The sequence below is a fragment of the Triticum aestivum genome, chromosome 1A (genome assembly GCF_018294505.1).
Source record: "Triticum aestivum cultivar Chinese Spring chromosome 1A, IWGSC CS RefSeq v2.1, whole genome shotgun sequence".
In the NCBI taxonomy this organism is placed as follows: domain Eukaryota; kingdom Viridiplantae; phylum Streptophyta; class Magnoliopsida; order Poales; family Poaceae; genus Triticum; species Triticum aestivum.
In genome coordinates, this window is record NC_057794.1 from 254797220 (window position 1) to 254816253 (window position 19034).

Below are 19034 nucleotides of genomic sequence, written 5' to 3' on the forward strand. Positions count from 1 at the left end.
CGTTTGAACTGTTTGCGATGAGGCAAAACAACAGAAACGGGCAGCCATATCAATGTGTGTGCGATATACGGCATACGGTTAACTCGGACAAACTATTTTCGATTAGGGAACACAACAGAAATGGTTCAACTTAACAAGATGTGTGTGATATGCAGCATACAGTTCACATGGATGAACAGTTTGCGATGAGCCAAAAGTACACAAATGAGTCTTGTAAACAAGATGTGTGTGATACGTGGCAAATAGCCAACTCGGATGAACTTTTTGCGATGAGAAATTACAACACAGACGGTCAATGCAGTTACTTCGTGTGTGATTCTGTGTGTACAAAAAACTTTGAAAAATGCAAACTAGTTGCTTGCGGTGGCGGAGTATCACACACGATGCGTCTGCGAGTACTCGTGTGCGATGATTAGTATGTTACACATATGTTTCCTTATGTTAACATGTGTGTGAATTTGTAATATGGACAGTTAATCTGGAAATGCCTTCTAGACATCGGGCACACGCTTAAACTCAATGAATTGTGCACGATACTACTACTTTCCATGAAAATTTATGAACTTGGGTAACAACATTTCAGTAACATATATATAGTGGTTATACTATTTGACAAAAGGAGGATCTTCGTAACACGGTTTTGAAAACCATATGGTCCATATCTACATACTTAACATAGTAACAACTATCACAATTTAAGAGGCTAAGGGCCAACAACCATATGGTCCATATCAACATACTTAACATATATAGTAACAGCTAGCACATTTAAGAGGCTGAGGGCCAACAACCACAAGTATTCACTGGAAGCAGCTTGATCACGGCGACTCAGTATCTCATCAATCAAAAGGAAGAGCCCTCCTGTGCCTTGGTAGATCATGAGTAGAACAATCTCTCCAATTTTCCAATATGGATGCATTGCCACGAGAAGCGAGAACTTGTTAATTTGAATAGTTCCATTTCTGCGGGAAATCCAGTACCTTGCAATCACTGTGGCGTTATTAGCTGGCACAAGTGTAATTCAACCACGCCGGGAAATTGATCCAGGAACTGCTACAGGGGTCAATTTCTTTTGACATGTACAATAAAAACAATTGTAACATATTGTTGAAGATATATATAGTTTATGAGCATCAACATTAAAATAAGACTTTTTACCAGCGTTTTGTGCACACAATTGGTCTTGTTCAGTGTGTGCACCATAGGTCTAATTAATCCCATCCAAAATCCAGCGTTCATACATTGTGCTATCTCTGTCAGATTATCAACAAAGTTTATGACATGCTTCAAGTCCTTCCAGTGAAATTTGGTACGCTTAGTAACATACAGATCGTTCACTATGCATCCAACATATCCTGCTTAAAAGGTGGAAAGGTATTATTTATTCAGAACATGGCAGATGAATATATAGTGCGCATAAATTGGTAAATAGAATTTGTTACAATGTAGGAATAGAGTCAGAATATGATATCACAATTGGTTACTTAAATAGTGATCAATTGGTTGCTTAAATAGTAATATTACAACAAGGAGAAAGTTGAAAGGACACTAACCTCGATCAGACTTTGATCAGCTGATGATGTTGGGGAAGTAAACATCCATGTTAATTGCCAGCTTTCAGTGCATAACACTTAGACATTTTTCTCCAAAGGTCCGCATTAAAATATGAGTGACCATCTTTATCAAGTTTTACGCTAACCGTCATTGTAAATCCACACTGCGTTGTGAATATGACATACTGGGAGTCATCAGCAAAGTAAAGCCCAAGATTTCCTTCTACTTCTGTTCTTCCAAAGCAAGGGATGTACTGCTTGAAATGAAAATTAAGATCGTAAATTAGATATATTGAAATAACAGAGCAAGATGCAAATATGGGAGTAACTAGAATAGATCCATATATATATAGAGTAGAAAGCAAAGTACAAAAATATAGAATTAATAATAGATAATGTAACAAATATTTGATGCAAATATATAGATAATGTAGCAACATATGGTATATGTTCACAAATTTAGGCCATGCCGACCGTGGTAGGTTGAGATTGAACATACCGAGCGCTCCGTGAAGTCATCCGGAATGGTGATATAGAACTTCGTTTCCGACTGGCCACGACCACAGTTACCCGATTTGTGCTCGCGCTGTGGACACATGAATGAACACCCACGAATCTGCTAGAACAAAAGTGATTCCATGGCGATTTCCGCTGGTTGATTAACAGCGATGGACGGACTATGATAAGATATGAGTGAATATTTTGCTAATTAAGTTGATTACCTTCTCCACGAGAAAAATCCCTGGCCCAATCCCACAGAAACCCTAGTCGACCAGAGTCTAGAATGTTGGTGCAGATAGGCGGCGGAAAGCGGTGGAGGTGAAATCCGGTGCCGTTTGGAGCGCGACCTACGCCCGCCGCCAACAGCCATCGAGCTTAGGGTGCAGAGTTGTGAAGGATTCCGCGCTGAGTGAGTGGGGACGAAGTGGACGAGGGTTTTCTTTTCCTTTTCCATGTGTGAGTGAACACACACGGTTCGCAGAGGCGACAGAGATGAATCGTGTGCGATAGTAAATCACCGAGATTGAATGGGAATCCAAATTTCCTTTGTCCTTCATACATGAGTTTTTTTCTACGATGAACATAAACCATGCTAACCACCGTGTTCAAATTTGACACTTTTCTGGGTTCATTTACAATATTTAGGGGATTATGTGCATTTTGTAGGCATTAATGCACGTAATTCAAATTCAAACAATCGGTGCATGAAAGGGTGCACAAGAATGGTCTGGAAAACCATGCTCGTGCTATTTAGTACATTCTCATGCCTTTTACAAGGAATGGACAGACATTTCAATGAAATGTGTGGCAATAGTCAACCATAAACGCGTCATTTACTGGGTTAACAACTATACAAAAATGAAATACATGCTTGGAAAACACATGACACCTGGTGTGGTGCCATGGTATGACCTCACCGTGCCCTGGTAAAAATGTCGTCATGCACGTCTTTCATAAAATGAAACATCACCGAGGAAGTTTCATGGTTTCAAGGGGGAAATCAAGATTGAAGGGGGATCCAAATTTCCTTTGTCCTTTTTCCACTAGTTTTTTTGTATGATGAACATACAACCTGCAAATCACTGTGTTCAAATTTGGCACTTTTCTGGGTTCATTTGCCATATTTAGGGGATTATGTGCATTTCCTAGGCATTAATGCACATAATTCAAGTTCAAACAATCGGTGCATGAAAGGGTCCACAAGAACGGCCTGGAAAACCATGCTCGTGCCATTTAGTAAATTCTCATGACTTTTACAAGGAATAATGGACATATATTTCGTTGAAATGTGTGGCAACAGTCAACCACAAATGCTTGTTTGTTGGGTTTTCAACTATAGAAAAAAATGAAATAAATGCTTAAAAAACATGACGCCTGGCATGGTGCCATGGTATGACCTCACCATGCTCTGGTAAACATTTGAGAAGGTTTGGCTTATGTCGTCATGCACGCCCTTCATAAATCGTACCATCACCGAGGAAGTTCCATGCTTTCGAGAGGGAAAATCCCCAAGATTGAAGGGGAATCCAAATTTCTGTCCTAGTTTGTCATTTAGTTTTTTTTCCAACAATCAACATACCGCTTCAAATGCAATGTGTTCAAATTTGACATTTTCCCGTGCTCATTTACCATATTTAGGGGATTATGTGCATTTTCTAGGCATTAATGGACATAATTCAAATTCGAACAATCGATGCATGAAAAGGTGCATAAGAACGGTCTGGAAAACCATGCTCGTGTTATTTAGTACATTCTCATGCCTTTTACAAGGAATGGACAGATATTTCAAGGAAATGTGTGGCAATAGTCAACCATAAACGCGTCGTTTACTCGGTTAACAACTATACAACAAATGAAACACACGGATGGAAAACATGACGCCTGGCGTGGTGCCATAGTATGGCCGCACCATGCCCTGGTAAAAAATGGAGAATTTTTCCTTATGTCATGATGCGCGCCTTTCATAAACCGAACCATCACCGAGGAAGTTTCATGGTTTGAAGGTGGAAATCACCAAGATTGAAGGGGGGGTCCAAATTTTCTTTGTCCTTTGCCCATGAGTTTTTCTACGATGAACATACAACCTGCAAATCACCGCATTCAAATTTGGCACTTTTTCGGGTTCATTTGCCATATTTAGGGGATTATGTGCATTTCCTAGGCATTAATGCACATAATTCAAGTTCAAACAATCGATGTATGAAGGGGTCCACAAGAATAGCCTAGAAAACCATGCTCGTGCCATTTAGTAAATTCTCATGCCTTTTACAAGGAATGGATAGATTTTTCGATAAAATGTGTGGCAACAGTCAACCACAAATGTTTGTTTGTTCAGTTTTCAAATATAGAAAAGTTGAAATAAATACTTAAACGACATGACGCCTGGCATGGTGCCATGGTATGACCTCACCATGCCCTGGTAAAAATTTGAGAAGGTTTGGCTTATGTCGTCATGCACGCCCTTCATAAATTGAACCATCACCGAGGAAGTTCCATGCTTTCGAGAGGGAAATCCTCAAGATTGACAGGGAATCCAAATTTTTTTCGTTCTTTGCCCTGGAGTTTTTTTCTATGACGAACATACACCTGCAAATCACCGTGTTCAAATTTGGCATTTTTCCGGGCTCATTTACCATATTTAGGGAATTATGTGCATTTTCTACGCATTTAGCACATATAAATCCAATCCAGCTATGGGTGCACGGGTGTGATGTGAGGGACGTGGATTGTCGTTCGATCGTGGCGCATTCAACATTGCACACGCGTGACCCGCGTGGCTGGGGTTCCGGCCAATCATAACGCAACACACAATAGGCTCACCGCACACTATTTCCGGAAGAGATGGAGATGAACCGTGTGCGATAATGAAAGAGCAAAATTGTAAGGGAAGCCAAATTTCTGTTGTTGTTTGTCATTAAGCTCTTGAATACCACCACACTATACGGCTGCCCGGCCCCTCCGTCCTAGAGCTCTCTCCAAGCGTTGTCCATGGAACCGCGGTGCACAGTAACAGGTAAGGAAGCAATGTCAACTTGCTGCGCCGCGTTCCTCACCGCCCGCGACCGCACAAATGGTAAGGAAGCGATGGCATCTCTCTGCGCCGAGTTCATCACCGCTGGTGGCCAGATAGTTACATGGGTGGACTTTGAGGCTGCCATGGCCGAATGGGTGGTGGATCTAGAGGCGGCCAAAGCCGCACAGAAGGAGATGAAAAGGCAGAAAGTAGTCAAGAAAAGAGAGTCCCGCCGCCGCAAGAAAAAAGAGGCTGCACACCGTGGTGAGGAGAGCTTGGCGGAGATCGAAGAACGATGGGCTGCTGCCTACAAGGCTGGGAAGGAGAACGCCGGCGTCTCGCCAGCATGCCCTAATGACAGCATGTGAGAAGTAGTTTAAGTTTGTAGTATTAGAGCAAAATACCAATAGTACTTTAAGTTTGTAGTGTTAACGTACAATGTCGGTAAGAACATCCTTTGAGGGCTTTGAGCATTGATTAGCATGTGTGCCTGTGTGCGTTTTTTGCGTTAATCATGAGAACATCACAAAACACACGGTTTCTATGCCGTACCCGTCTGCGTTTTTTTGCGTTAATGACCCATAAGTCAGTTACCTATGCGATATTTCCTAATAAACAGGCGTACTATTGACCGAAAAATCAAGTACACGTGTACATTCTTTTGGAGACAGTATTTGCCAACTTTATTTTTTCTCACACACGAGTATTTTACGCGCTTCGTCAGCGTTGTGTGTTTCCTCGCCCAAGTTTCAAGTTTCGCACCAAAATTTTCATTGGGCGCGTGATTTCAGAATTTATTCCTCTAGCCACATCCCCTTCTCCTCAGTATCCCCCCTCCCTCGCCCCTCCCCCTACCGGCATCTCAAACCACCGTTGCCGCAACCACATCTTCGACCACATCTACGTTCTGCTCGGATCCAGTCAGGTAACCCACCGATCTCTATCACGTCCTTGATCTGTTTGCTTAAATGGTGCCTGTGAAACATCCTCATGCCTCCAAATCCCCCCTGCTAGGAGCTGATGGCGGTCCATGGCGTGATGGCCGCTGTGCGTGTTGACCCGGAGGAACACCTCGCCTCCGCCGTCGCCGCCGACATGGTGCAGGCTCTGGCCCAGATGAAGTCCCCCAGCGACTACCCCCAGGACTTAACAGGTAAGATCTGACCGACTAAATCTTACCAATACCACTTGCAACAACTATGATTTGTACGGTTGATGTATTAAGCATGTTCGTGCCTTGTTTATTTCAGTACTGCACATTGTGTGATGTTCAAATATTACCGTGTCCAGCTCAATTTCACCAATACCAGCAACAAACTTACAATACATGACTCAGGATATCACTAGAGATGCTATCTATTTGCTATTTTTAGTGGATGGTAACCCTGTTGTACTTAACATGCCTGTCCATGTACTTATGCAGGGTCATAACGGCCGATGTTTTTGTTTGCCGTTGAGGTGAGCTGCATCCCATGTCTTACAGTATTTCACATAATTTGTGCAATTGCAGTTTAACTTCTACCATTTACTGGTTGCCTGTAGGTACACATGTCAGTGGCACTGATCCATGCTTCGATCCGGAGGAACAGCTCGCCTCCGCCGTCGCTGACTTTGGGCGAGCTCTAGCCAAGATGAAGTGCCCCAGCAACTACCTCTCAGGACTTACCAAGTATGTACTCACCAATTCAATCTTACCAATACTCGTTGCAATTAATGGCTATGTTCTGTACGGTCAATGTATTATGCATGTTCTAGTAAACATGTCTAACACATTTTTGCTACTTTCCCTACCTTTTTATAGACATCTGGGCCGTTCTCTGCTCTCGCAACACCTGCCTTGTGATGTTTAACTATGCCAATTGCATTTTTATCAGTACCGCTTGAATGTCTATTAAGCCTGTTGTAATTAACAGTTGAATCCATTTTTAAACAGTTGTATTTCAATGGCTACAAACTTACAAAATATGACTTAGGATGCTGTTAAGCCTGTTGCAATTAATAGTTGTATCCATTTTTTAATCTGTCCATTTGCTACCATGCTACTCTCCAGAATGAAGATATACTAGAGATGTTGCCCCATTTGCTATTTTTGGTGGATGCTAACCCTGTTTTACTTAACATGCTTGTCCATGTACTTACGCAGGGTCATGACGGTCGATGTTGTTGTTTGCCGTCAAGGTTAGTTGCATCCCATGTCTTACAGTATTTCACATCATTTGTGCAACTGCAGTTTAACTTCTACCATTTACTGGTTGCCTGTAGGTACACATGTCAGTGGCACTGATCCACACTTCGACTCGGAGGAACAGCTCGCCTCCGCCGCCGCTGACTTTGGGCGGGCTCTGGCCAAGATGAAGTGCCCCAGCAACAACCTCTCAGGACTTACCAAGTATCTACCCACCAGTTCAATCTTACCAATACCAGTTGCAATTAATGGCTATGTTTTGTAATGTCGATGTATTAAGCATGTTGTAGTAAACATGCCTAACACATTTGAGATATTTTCCCTACCTTTTTATAGACAACTGGACCATTATCTGCTCTGGCAGCACCTACCTGTGATGTTTAACTCTGCCAATTGCATTTTTATCAGTACTGGTTTCAATGGCCTTAAGCCTATTGCAATTAACACTTGTATCCATTTTTAAAGAGTTGTATTTCAATGGCTACGAACTTGCAAAACATGAATTAGGATGTTGTTAAGCCTGTTGCAATTAACAGTCGTATCCATTTTTAATCCGTCCCTTTGCTACCGTGCTACTCTTTCGAAATGAAGATATCACTACAGATGTTGCCGTTTTATTACCATTTGCTATTTTTGGTGGACATTAACCTTGTTGTAGTTAACATTGGCTTTCCATGTACTTACACAGGGCTACAATGGGCGATGCTGTTGTTTGCCATCGAGGTTAGCTGCATCCCATGTCTTATACACCATCTATTCCTAAATAAAAGTATTTTTAGAGATTCCAATATAGACTACATAAGGAGCAAAATGAGTGAATCTAGATTCTAATCTAAACTATATCTATAATTCTATATACATCCGTATGTAGTTCATATTGAAATCTCAAAAAAAATACTTGTACTTAGGAACATAGGTAGTTGTATTTTATATCATTTGTGCAATCTCAGTTTAGTTTCTAACATTTACTGGTTGCTTGTAGGTACATATATGAGTGGTACTGATCCATGCTTCGATCCCTTTTGCGTATGGGGCAATGAGATATTCATGAACAAGCATCAGGTGAGGAAACTAAAGAAAGATTATTAGGCAAAAGAACAGGTGATTGAAATTAAGCTCTTTATTTACACTTTGTCGATGACAACAGTGAACTTTAGGATGGTAAGTAATGTGTTGCCTTTTCCCCCTGCTGACAACAAGTTAATCTATTAGACCTCAGTATATGGTATTTTTCTCTTTTCAGTGGTTTCCCAAACTATTTACTGATGATTACCTTGCAAACTACATGACCGGAGTGGAGGCAACTAAGGTTAAAGTATATAATTCATGCTACCATGATAATGCTATAGAAGTCTTCCTGAAGGCGGTGAAGGATGGGCGGGCGATCGTCACAAGGGGTTGGACAAAAGTGGTTCGTGGCTACGGCATGCAGGAAGGCACATTATGGGCATTCCGCTTCTTCAACACTATCGGCAGTCTAAATGATTTACACTTGTCTCTTCACCTTTACCGCCTTTAAATAATGTGGTTCATCATAGTTAATTGCTGCCTAATCCTGTAATTACTGAACATATTGTACTAGCAACTTTATTTATGGATTCGTTGTTGAACCATTGTGGTGAGAATTTGAATTGCACGTTTTGTATTTCAAAATTTCCAATTAGAATAATAAATTACAGACAAAAATAAAAAGAGAATAGACGGTCATGGAACTTTGCAAATGGTTCTGGCAGTAAAAGCGCTTGTGATGGATAGCCCAATGGCACACAGTTTTCTACATCAAACCATGTGTGATGTAGTTAATGAAAGCAAACAGTTAACCAAGGCAGACCGTGTGTGATAGTTACACCTTTCACACACGAGTGTATACATAAAACCGTGTGGGATGTACATCCGAACAGAAACGTTTTCCCTGAATTGACTGCGTGGGATGTACATAAGAACGGAAACATATTCCTTGGATCGACTGTGTGTGATATACATACAAAGGAAATGATTTTCTGGGATTCACCTTGTGGGATGTACATACCTACAGAAATGATTTTCTCAGATTACCGTGTGGGATGTACATACCTATGGAAATGATTGGATTTCGATGCCTCGCCCGATCGCACACGGCCCCAGCCTGGGTCCCAGGAGGGCCTATCCTCGACGATTTGTGGGTCGTGTGGGAAGGCCACCCTATCGCACACACTCACTTGGCGACGGTTCCAAAAGTCATCGCAAAAAGGGGTTAAAAACCATTTGTTTAGGACCGACGCGCACCAGTGAAGGGACAAATATTTTGATGAAATGTGTGGCAATAGTCAACGACAAATGTTTGTTTACTGGTTTTTCAACTATAGAAAAAATGAAATAAATGCTTGAAAAACATGACACCTGGCATCGTGTGCCATGGTATGTCCTCACCATGCATTGGGAAAAATTACAGAAGGTTTGTCTTATGTCGTCATGCACGCCCTTCATAAATCGAACCATCACCAAAGAAGTTTGATGCTTTCGAGAGGGAAATCACCAAGATTGAAGGGGAATCCAAATTTTCTTCGTTTTTGCCCTAGAGTTATTTTCTACGACAAACATACACCCTGCAAATCACCGTGTTCAAATCTAGCATTTTCCGGGCTCATTTACCATATTTAGGGAATTATGTGCATTTTCTAGGCATTTAGTGTCGGGGATCGTTGCAGAAATTAAATTTTTTTCTACGCATCACCAAGATCAATCTATGGAGTTTACTAGCAACGAGGGGGGAGTGCATCTTCATACCTTTGAAGATCGCCATGTGGAAGCGTTGCAAGAACACGGTCGGTGGAGTCGTACACGAAGCAATTCAGATCGCGACCGATTCCGATCTAAGCACCAAACAACGGTGCCTCCGTGTTCAACACATGTGTAGCCCGGTGACGTCTCTCGCACCTTGATCCAGCAAGGAGAGAGGGAGAGGTTGGGGAAGACTCCATCCAGCAGCAGCACGACGACGTGGTGGTGGTGGAGCGTGGCACTCCAGCAGGGCTTCGCCAAGCACTGCGAGAGACGTGGAGGGAGAGGGATAGGGCTGCGCCAGGAGAAGGGGTGCGGTTGCCCTCCCACCCCCACTATTTATAGGGGAAAGGGGAGAGGAGGCCGGCCCCCTAGATCCATCTAGAGGGGGGCGGCGGCCCCTCGGGGGGGGGGGCAACGACCCCCTTAGGGTTTCCAACTAGGGGGGCGCCCCCCCTAGGATTTCCAACCCTAGGCGCCTTGGGCCCTTGGGGGGGGGGGCGCTCCAGCCCACTAATGGACTGGTTCCCACCCAACTATAGCCCATTAGGTCCTTTGGGTAAGGTGGACCCCGGAACCCCTTGGGTGGTCCCGGTATAATACCGATAAACCCTGAAACCTTTCTGGTGACTGAAACTGGACTTCCCATATATAAATATTTACCTCCGGACCATTCTGGAAATCCTCGTGACATCCGGGATCTCATCCGGGACTCTGAACAATATTCAGTAACCACGTACATCTATTCCCTATAACCCTAGCGTCATCGAACCTTGAGTGTGCAGACCCTACGGGTTCGGGAGGCATGCAGACATGACTGAGACATCTCTCCGGCCAATAGCCAACAACGGGATCTGGATACCCATGTTGACTCCCACATGCTCCACAATGATCTCATCGGATGAACTATGATATCAAGAATTCAATCAATCCCGTATACGATTCCCTTTGTCTACCGGTATAGCACTTTCCCGAGATTCGATCGTCGGTATACCGATACCTTGTTCAATCTCGTTACGACAAATCTCTTTACTTGTTCCGTAACACATCATTCCGTGATCAACTCCTTGATCACACTGAGCTCATTATGATGATGCCCTACCGAGTGGGTCCAGAGATACCTCTCCATCATACGGAGTGACAAATCCCAGTCTCGATTCGTGCCAACCCAACAGATACTTTCGGGGATACCCGCAGTGTACCTTTATAGCCACCCAGTTACGTTGTGATGTTTGGCACACCCAAAGTACTCCTACGGTATCCAGGAGTTGCACAATCTCATGGTCTAAGGAAAAAGATACTTTACATTAGAAAAGCTTTAGTAGACGAACTACACGATCTTGTGCTATGCTTAGGATTAGGTCTTGTCCATCACATCATTCTCCTAATGATGTGATCCCGTTATCAACGACATCCAATGTCCATGGTCAGGAAACCGTAACCATCTATTGATCAACAAGCTAGTCAACTAGGGGCTCACTAGGGACATGTTTTGGTCTATGTATTCACACATGTATTACGATTTTCGGATAACACAATTATAGCATGAAGAATAGACAATTATCATGAACAAGGAAATATAATAATAACCATTTTATAATTGCCTCTAGGGCATATTTCCAACAGTCTCCCACTTGCACTAGAGTCAATATTCTAGTTACATTGTGATGAATCGAAAACCCATAGAGTTCTGGTGTTGATCATGTTTTGCTCGTGGAAGAGGTTTAGTCAACGGATCTGCGACATTCAGGTCCGTATGCACTTTACAAATCTCTATGTCTCCATCTTGAACATTTTCAAGAATGGAGTTGAAGCGACGATTGATATGCCTGGTCTTCTTGTGAAACCTGGGCTCCTTGGCAAGGGCAATAGCTCCAGTGTTGTCACAGAAGAGAGTCATCGGGCTCGACGCATTGGGAATAATTCCTAGGTCGGTAATGAACTCCTTCATCCAGATTGCTTCATGTGCTGCCTCCGAGGCTACCATGTACTCCGCTTCACATGTAGATCCCGCCACGACGCTTTGCTTGCAACTGCACCAGCTGACTGTCCCACTAAGGGAGTCCTGGATTAGGGTGTGTTCGGATAGCCGGACTATACCTTCAGCCAGACTCCTGGACTATGAAGATACAAGATTGAAGACTTCGTCCCGTGTCCGGAAGGGACTTTCCTTGGCGTGGAAGGCAAGCTTGGCGATACGGATATGCAGATCTCCTACCATTGTAACCGACTTTGTGTAACCCTAACCCTCTCTGGTGTCTATATAAACCGGAGGGTTTTAGTCCGTAGGACAACATTCACAACAACAATCATACCATAGGCTAGCTTCTAGGATTTAGCCTCTCCGATCTTGTGGTAGATCTACTCTTATACTACCCATATCATCAATATTAATCAAGCAGGACGTAGGGTTTTACCTCCATCGAGAGGGCCTGAACCTGGGTAAAACTTCGTGTCCCTTGCCTCCTGTTACCATCCGGCCTGGACGCACAGTTCGGGACCCCCTACCCGAGATCCGCCGGTTTTGACACCGACATTGGTGCTTTCATTGAGAGTTCCTCTGTGTCGTCGCCATCAGGCTTGATGGCTCCTACGATCATCAATGGCGATGCAGTTCAGGGTGAGACCTTCCTCCCCGGACAGATCTTCGTCTTTGGCGGCTTCGCACTGCGGCCAATTCACTTGGCCATCTGGAGCAGATCGAAAGCTATGCCCCTGGCCGTCAGGTCAGATTTGGAAGTCTAAACTACACGGCTGACATCTGCGGGGACTTGATCTTCAACGGATTCGAGCCACTTCCGAGCGCGCCGCACTGTCACGACGAGCATGATCTAGCTCTGCCGCCGAACAGTGCCCTGGAGGCCGCACCCGCATCGGCTTCGACCCTTAATTCGGAGCCAACTGCGCCGATCGAGGATGGGCGGTTGGACGCCGCCTTGGGGGCTACGATCCCAACATCGATCAAGCCGAACACTAGCCCCGCACTCCGCGAGACTCGAGACTCCAAGGAGCCGGACTCCTCTCCGGACTCTAAACCCTCCGCGCCCCTGCCAATCGAATCCGATTGGGCGCCGATCATGGAGTTTACCGCCGCGGACATCTTTCAGCACTCGCCTTTCGGCGATATTCTGAAGACACTGAAGTCTCTCTCTTTATCAGGAGAGCCCTGGCCGAACTACGGTCAGCAAGGTTAGGATACGGACGATGAAGAAATTCAAAGCCCACCCACCACCCACTTTGTATCCACTGTCGACGATTTAACCGACATGCTCGACTTCGACTCCGAAGACATCGACGGTATGGACGCCGATGATGGACACGATGAAGAACCAGCGCCTAATGGGCCCTGGAAAGCCACCTTGTCATATGACATATACATGGTGGACACCCCAAAAGAAGGAGATGGCGATGGAACAGCGGAGGATGACCCCTCCAAGAAACAGCCTAAGCGCCCGCGTCAGCGGCACCGCTCAAAATCCCGCCAAAACAAATACGGTGACTCCAGCACGGGAGATAATAATACTCCGGAAAGTGCCGAAGAAAACCCCCTCCAGCAAGATTTAGCACAGGAGGATGGAGAAACCAGCCCTCATGAGAGAGCGGCAGACAGAGAGGTCGAGGACAATAGTCATATGCCTCCCTCCGAAGACGAGGCAAGCCTCGACGACGACGAATTCGTCGTGCCAGAGGATCCCGTCAAGCAAGAGCATTTTCAACGCAGGCTTATGGCCACGTCAAGAAGCCTCAAGAAAAAATAGCAACAACTTAGAGCTGATCAAGATTTGCTAGTCGACAGATGGACTAATGTCCTTGCGGCCGAAGACCATAAACTCGAACGCCCCTCCAAGAGCTACCCAAAGCGCAAGTTGCTACCCCGATTAGAGGAGGAAGCACTTAAACCTACATCACCAGCACATAAACCTCATGGCCGTGACAGAGAGGCCTCTCGGCCCTCCACTCAAGCCGCACCCCATACCAAGGCACGGGAAAATGCGCCAGACCTGCAAGATATGTTGGAGGACAAGGCAAGGCAAACAAGATCGATCTACGGATCGCGTGGGCGCCCCACGACTCGAGACGATAAACGTCACTCCGGCCACAAATTCGGCAGGGCCGAACATAGTAGACAAAGCTCATTGGAGCTACGTCATGATATAGCCCAGTATAGAGGCGCCGCACACCCACTATGCTTTACAGACGAAATAATGGTTCATCAAATCCCCGAGGGTTTCAAACCCGTAAACATCGAATCATATGATGGCACAACAGATCCTGCGGTATGGTTCGAGGATTATCTCCTTCATATCCACATGGCCCACGGTGATGATTTCCACGCCATCAAATACCTCCCACTCAAGCTTAAAGGACCAGCTCGGCATTGGCTTAACAGCTTGCCAATAGGATCAATCAGTTGTTGGGAGGACCTGGAGGCCGCATTCCTCGACAATTTCTAGGGCACTTATGTGCGACCCCCAGATGCCGATGACCTAAGTCACGTAATTCAGCAGCCAGAGGAATCGGCCAGGCAATTCTGGACACGGTTCCTAACAAAGAAAAATCAAATAGTCGACTGTCCGGACGCTGAGGCCCTAGCAGCCTTCAAGCACAATATCCGTGACGAGTGGCTTGCCCGGCACCTTGGACAGGAAAAGCCGAAGTCTATGGCAACACTCACGACACTCATGACCCGCTTTTGCGCGGGAGAAGACAGCTGGCTTGCTCGTAGCAACAATATGACCAAGAACCCTGGTAATTCGGATACCAGGGACAGTAGTGGCAGGTTGCGTCGCAACAAGCAGAAGCGCTGCATTAATGGGGACAATGTTGAGGATACGACAGTTAATGCTGGATTCAGAGGCTCTAAATCCGGTCAGCGGAAAATGCCATTCAAAAGGAATCCTAGGGGCCCGTACAGTTTGGACCGAATACTCGACCGCTTGTGCCAGATACATGGCACCCCCGAAAAGCCGGCCAATCACACCAACAGGGATTGTTGGGTGTTCAAGCAGGCAGGCAAGTTAAATGCCGAAAACGAAGACAAGGGGTTGCATAGCGATGACGACGAAGAGCCCCGGCCGCCAAACAATAGTGGACAGAAGGGTTTCCCCCCACAAGTGCGGACGGTGAACATGATATACGCAACCCACATCCCCAAGAGGGAGCGGAAGCGCGCGTTAAGGGACGTATACGCGGTAGATCCAGTCGCCCCAAAGTTCAACCCATGGTCCTCCTGCCCGATCACCTTTGATCGAAGGGACCACCCCACTAGCATCCTTCATGGCGGATTCGCCGCATTGGTTCTAGACCCAATTATTGACGGATTTCATCTCACAAGAGTCCTCATGGACGGCGGCAGCAGCCTAAACCTGCTTTACCAGGATACAGTGCGGAAAATGGGCATAGATCCCTTGAGGATTAAGCCCACCAAAACGACCTTTAAAGGCGTAATACCAGGTGTAGAGGCCAACTGTAAAGGCTCAGTCACACTTGAAGTGGTCTTCGGATCTCCGGATAATTTCCGAAGCGAGGAGTTAATCTTCGACATAGTCCCATTCCGCAGTGGCTATCACGCACTGCTTGGGCGAACCGCATTCGCCAAGTTCAATGCGGTACCGCACTACGCATACCTTATGCTCAAGATGCCAGGCCCTCGAGGAGTAACTACGGTCAATGGAAACACCGAATGCTCCCTCCAAATGGAGGAGCACACGACGGCCCTTGCAGCGGAAGTACAAAGCAGCCTCTCCAGGAAGTTCTCCAGTCCGGCCATTAAACGACCAGACACCGTCAAGCGCGCCCGGAGTAACCTACAACAAGACCGCCTAGCATGATCCGAGCAGGCGTAGCAATGCGGCCCCAACCCCAGCCCTCGCAAAAATGCGACACCAGTACTTCACGTACATAACTATGCTCTAGAAATACCATGGGTACAGGGGGAGGGGCACCATCACGGCACGCCCAAAACACATCTTAAACCACACCAGGGGCTGTCGATTTTTTAATTTTCTCTTACTTTCAGGACTCCATTCTTCGGAAGGCCTGTTCGGCAGTTCAATTGCCGCACAAACGATGCAAGAACCAGGGAAGCAGACAAGCCACGCCGCATTACGGAACTCCCAGGTGGTCTCTATCACAAGCAGTATACCTGTTTCGCATACCATTCCGCAGCCTGCCCCTAGAACGGACATGTTAAATAGTCCAACCTTTTGCTTATCGCATTATTTGTATCGTTCTGCTTTGATCGCAGCCCTTTTTAATAAACAATGCATAGCTTTTGTCTATTTTTGCATTACTTTTTTTAATATATGTTCCTTAACGACATGTTGCACCCGTACACTTTGGTACGGCCAAAATACGCCAGGGGCTTTAGTACCCCTCAATATGGTGTGAGAAGTCCGAACACTTTAACAAGTACAGCACCCCGAACTTATAGCATTATATGCATCGGCTCCGAATCATGTCTTGGGTCAATAGTTGGGTTCGCCCGGCTCCTATGTTTTGGTACCTTACGTTCCGCTATATCGGCTAAGGTAGCACTAGGAGAACCACTGCGATTGTGCCCCAGTTGAGCTGGGTCGAGCACCTCAGTGGAGAAAGCTAAAACTGACTGTCATGATGAAGCGAGAGCTGGTCGCTGTTCGAGAGGTTTTTTGAGTCCCTAAAGACTTATGCCGCTTAGAGCGAGGAGTCGGCTCTGTCCGGCCAAAGCGTGGATAGCGCCCCGAACTCGGTCTTCCGAATACCAGGGGCTTCGCCGAAATTTAAAATTATAGAATTCTATGGCTAAGTGAGAGTGTTCACGCATTATAGTCCGATTGCCTTGTTCGTTGGGCTGAGCGCCTCCCTCGAAGGACCCAGACATGGGAAAAAGAGCGCTCAGGTTTATCCCCGAACACCCCAGCACTAGCGGCACGGGGGCAGAAGCCGACGACTCGCCATCTCTCAGAATTGATAAACAGCCGCACAGAAGGTAATATTTTAAATTCCAACAACATTGCTTAGCGCATATGAACAAGTTTTCAGCGCACAGGACAAAATGAGCGAGTTTTACTCAAAAAATACATCCTTGGAACATTCATCCGCCACAAGGTAGGCACCCTTCAAAACATCCTTATAGTAATTCTCGGGCTTGCGATGCTCTTTCCCCAGCGGTGGCCCGTCCTTCACAAGCTTCTCAGCATCCAGCTTGCCCCAATGGACCTTAGCACGGGCAAGGGCCCTACGGGCACCTTCAATGCAGACGGAGCGCTTGATGACTTCGAGCCTCGGACAGGCCCCCACCAGCCGCTGCACCAGCCCGAAATAGCTCCCAGGCAGAGCCTCTCCAGGCCACAGCCGAACTATGAGGCCCTTCATGGCCTGTTCGGCCGCCTTGTGGAGCTCGACCAGTTGCTTCAGCTGGTCGCTCAGGGGCACGGGGTGACCGGCCTCAACGTACTGAGACCAGAACACCTTCTCTGTCGAGCTTCCCTCCTCGGCTCGATAGAATGCGGCGCCATCAGACACACTCTGGGGAAGATCTGTGAACGCTCCTGGAGAGCTCCGGATTCGGGTAAGTAACAAATAACTCATGTTTATGTGTTTGCTTTGCATAAAGAATGCCTTACCCGCCGCTATCTTCTTCACCTCATCCAACTCCTGGAGGGTCTTCTGGGATTCGGCCTTGGCAGACTTGGCATTTTCAATAGCCGCCGCGAGCTCGGACGCTCGCGTCTTTGAGTCAAGCTCCAAACTCTCATGTTTTTTCATGAGAGCCTGGAGCTCTTGCCGCACCTTGCCAACTTAGGCCTCATACTTCTCCCGCTCGGTGCGCTCCGTGGCTGCCCTCTCCTCGGCCTCGAGCAGGGCTTGCTTAAGGGTCGCCACCTCAGACGTGGCCCCTACAATAGCCACGATAATCCTATCATTTTTTGCAATTGCACCTTTATATATATATTGAAACAAGGTATTTCTTACCTTCATTGTCCTCGAGCTGCTTCTTGGCACGCCCGAGCTCTTGCTCGGACCGCTCGAGGTTCTGCTTTAGTGTGTCCACTTCCGCAGTCAGTGCGGCGGACGCAAGTAGAGAAGCCTGCATACGCATATTGACTCCTTTTTGTTAGACTCCTGCGAATTTTATTTGGTCCTCTTTTCGGCTTTTCTTCCCGAACGCCAAACAGAGCATCAGGGGCTACTGTCTATGTGGTAATATTATTTACACATTCTTTACTTACCTCAAAGCCTGTTAAAAGGCTAGTACAAGCTTCAGTCAGTCCGCTCTTGGCGGACTGAACCTTCTGGACCACCGCACTCATAACGGTGCGGTGCTCCTCGTCGATGGAGGCACCTTGGAGCGCCTCCAACAGATTGTCCAGCGCCTCTGGTTGGACGGGGGTCACCCACATGGTGGGCTTGCTCCTCTTGGAAGGAGGTCCCTCGCCGGACTCTGGAACCTTTGAAGGTTCCGGAGCGGTGTCCGGCCTAGAGCCGGACTTGGAGCCCTGGGGGGTTTCATCCCCTTTACTCCTGGAGTCCGGGAGGTCGCCTTGCGGCGCCTCCAGGACCACCTCCTCCCGGCTTGGAACCTGTTGGGACAACACTTCGGTGTCGTCCGTAGGGCGGGGGGAGGAAGCCGTCGGAAGCGAGTTCACATCCGACGAGTCCAGTGAGCCGCTCGACGACGCGTCGAGCCGGTCTTTGGGTGGTCTGCATAAACATATTCGACATAAGGGAAAGCTGTGCAATAAACGGATACTTTGAATTACTGTGGTATCCGGATACTTACGATTTTGCCAGGGGCTTGGCCCTGAGCGGCCACTCCTCTCCGCCGTCGTCGGTGTCGGTGGAGTAGTCCGGAGGAAGGGTTTTCCCCTTCTTGGACCCTTCGGTCTCCCCAGTTGGAGCGACCTTCCTTTTCTTCCCTTCCCCCATGGAGGGGGAGGGGTCTCTTCTTCCTCCTCCTCGTCTTCATGGGAGAAGTGCGTCTTGGAGTCGCCGGATGAGGGATCCAACACCTCCAGGCACCGGGCACTCTTTCGAGTCC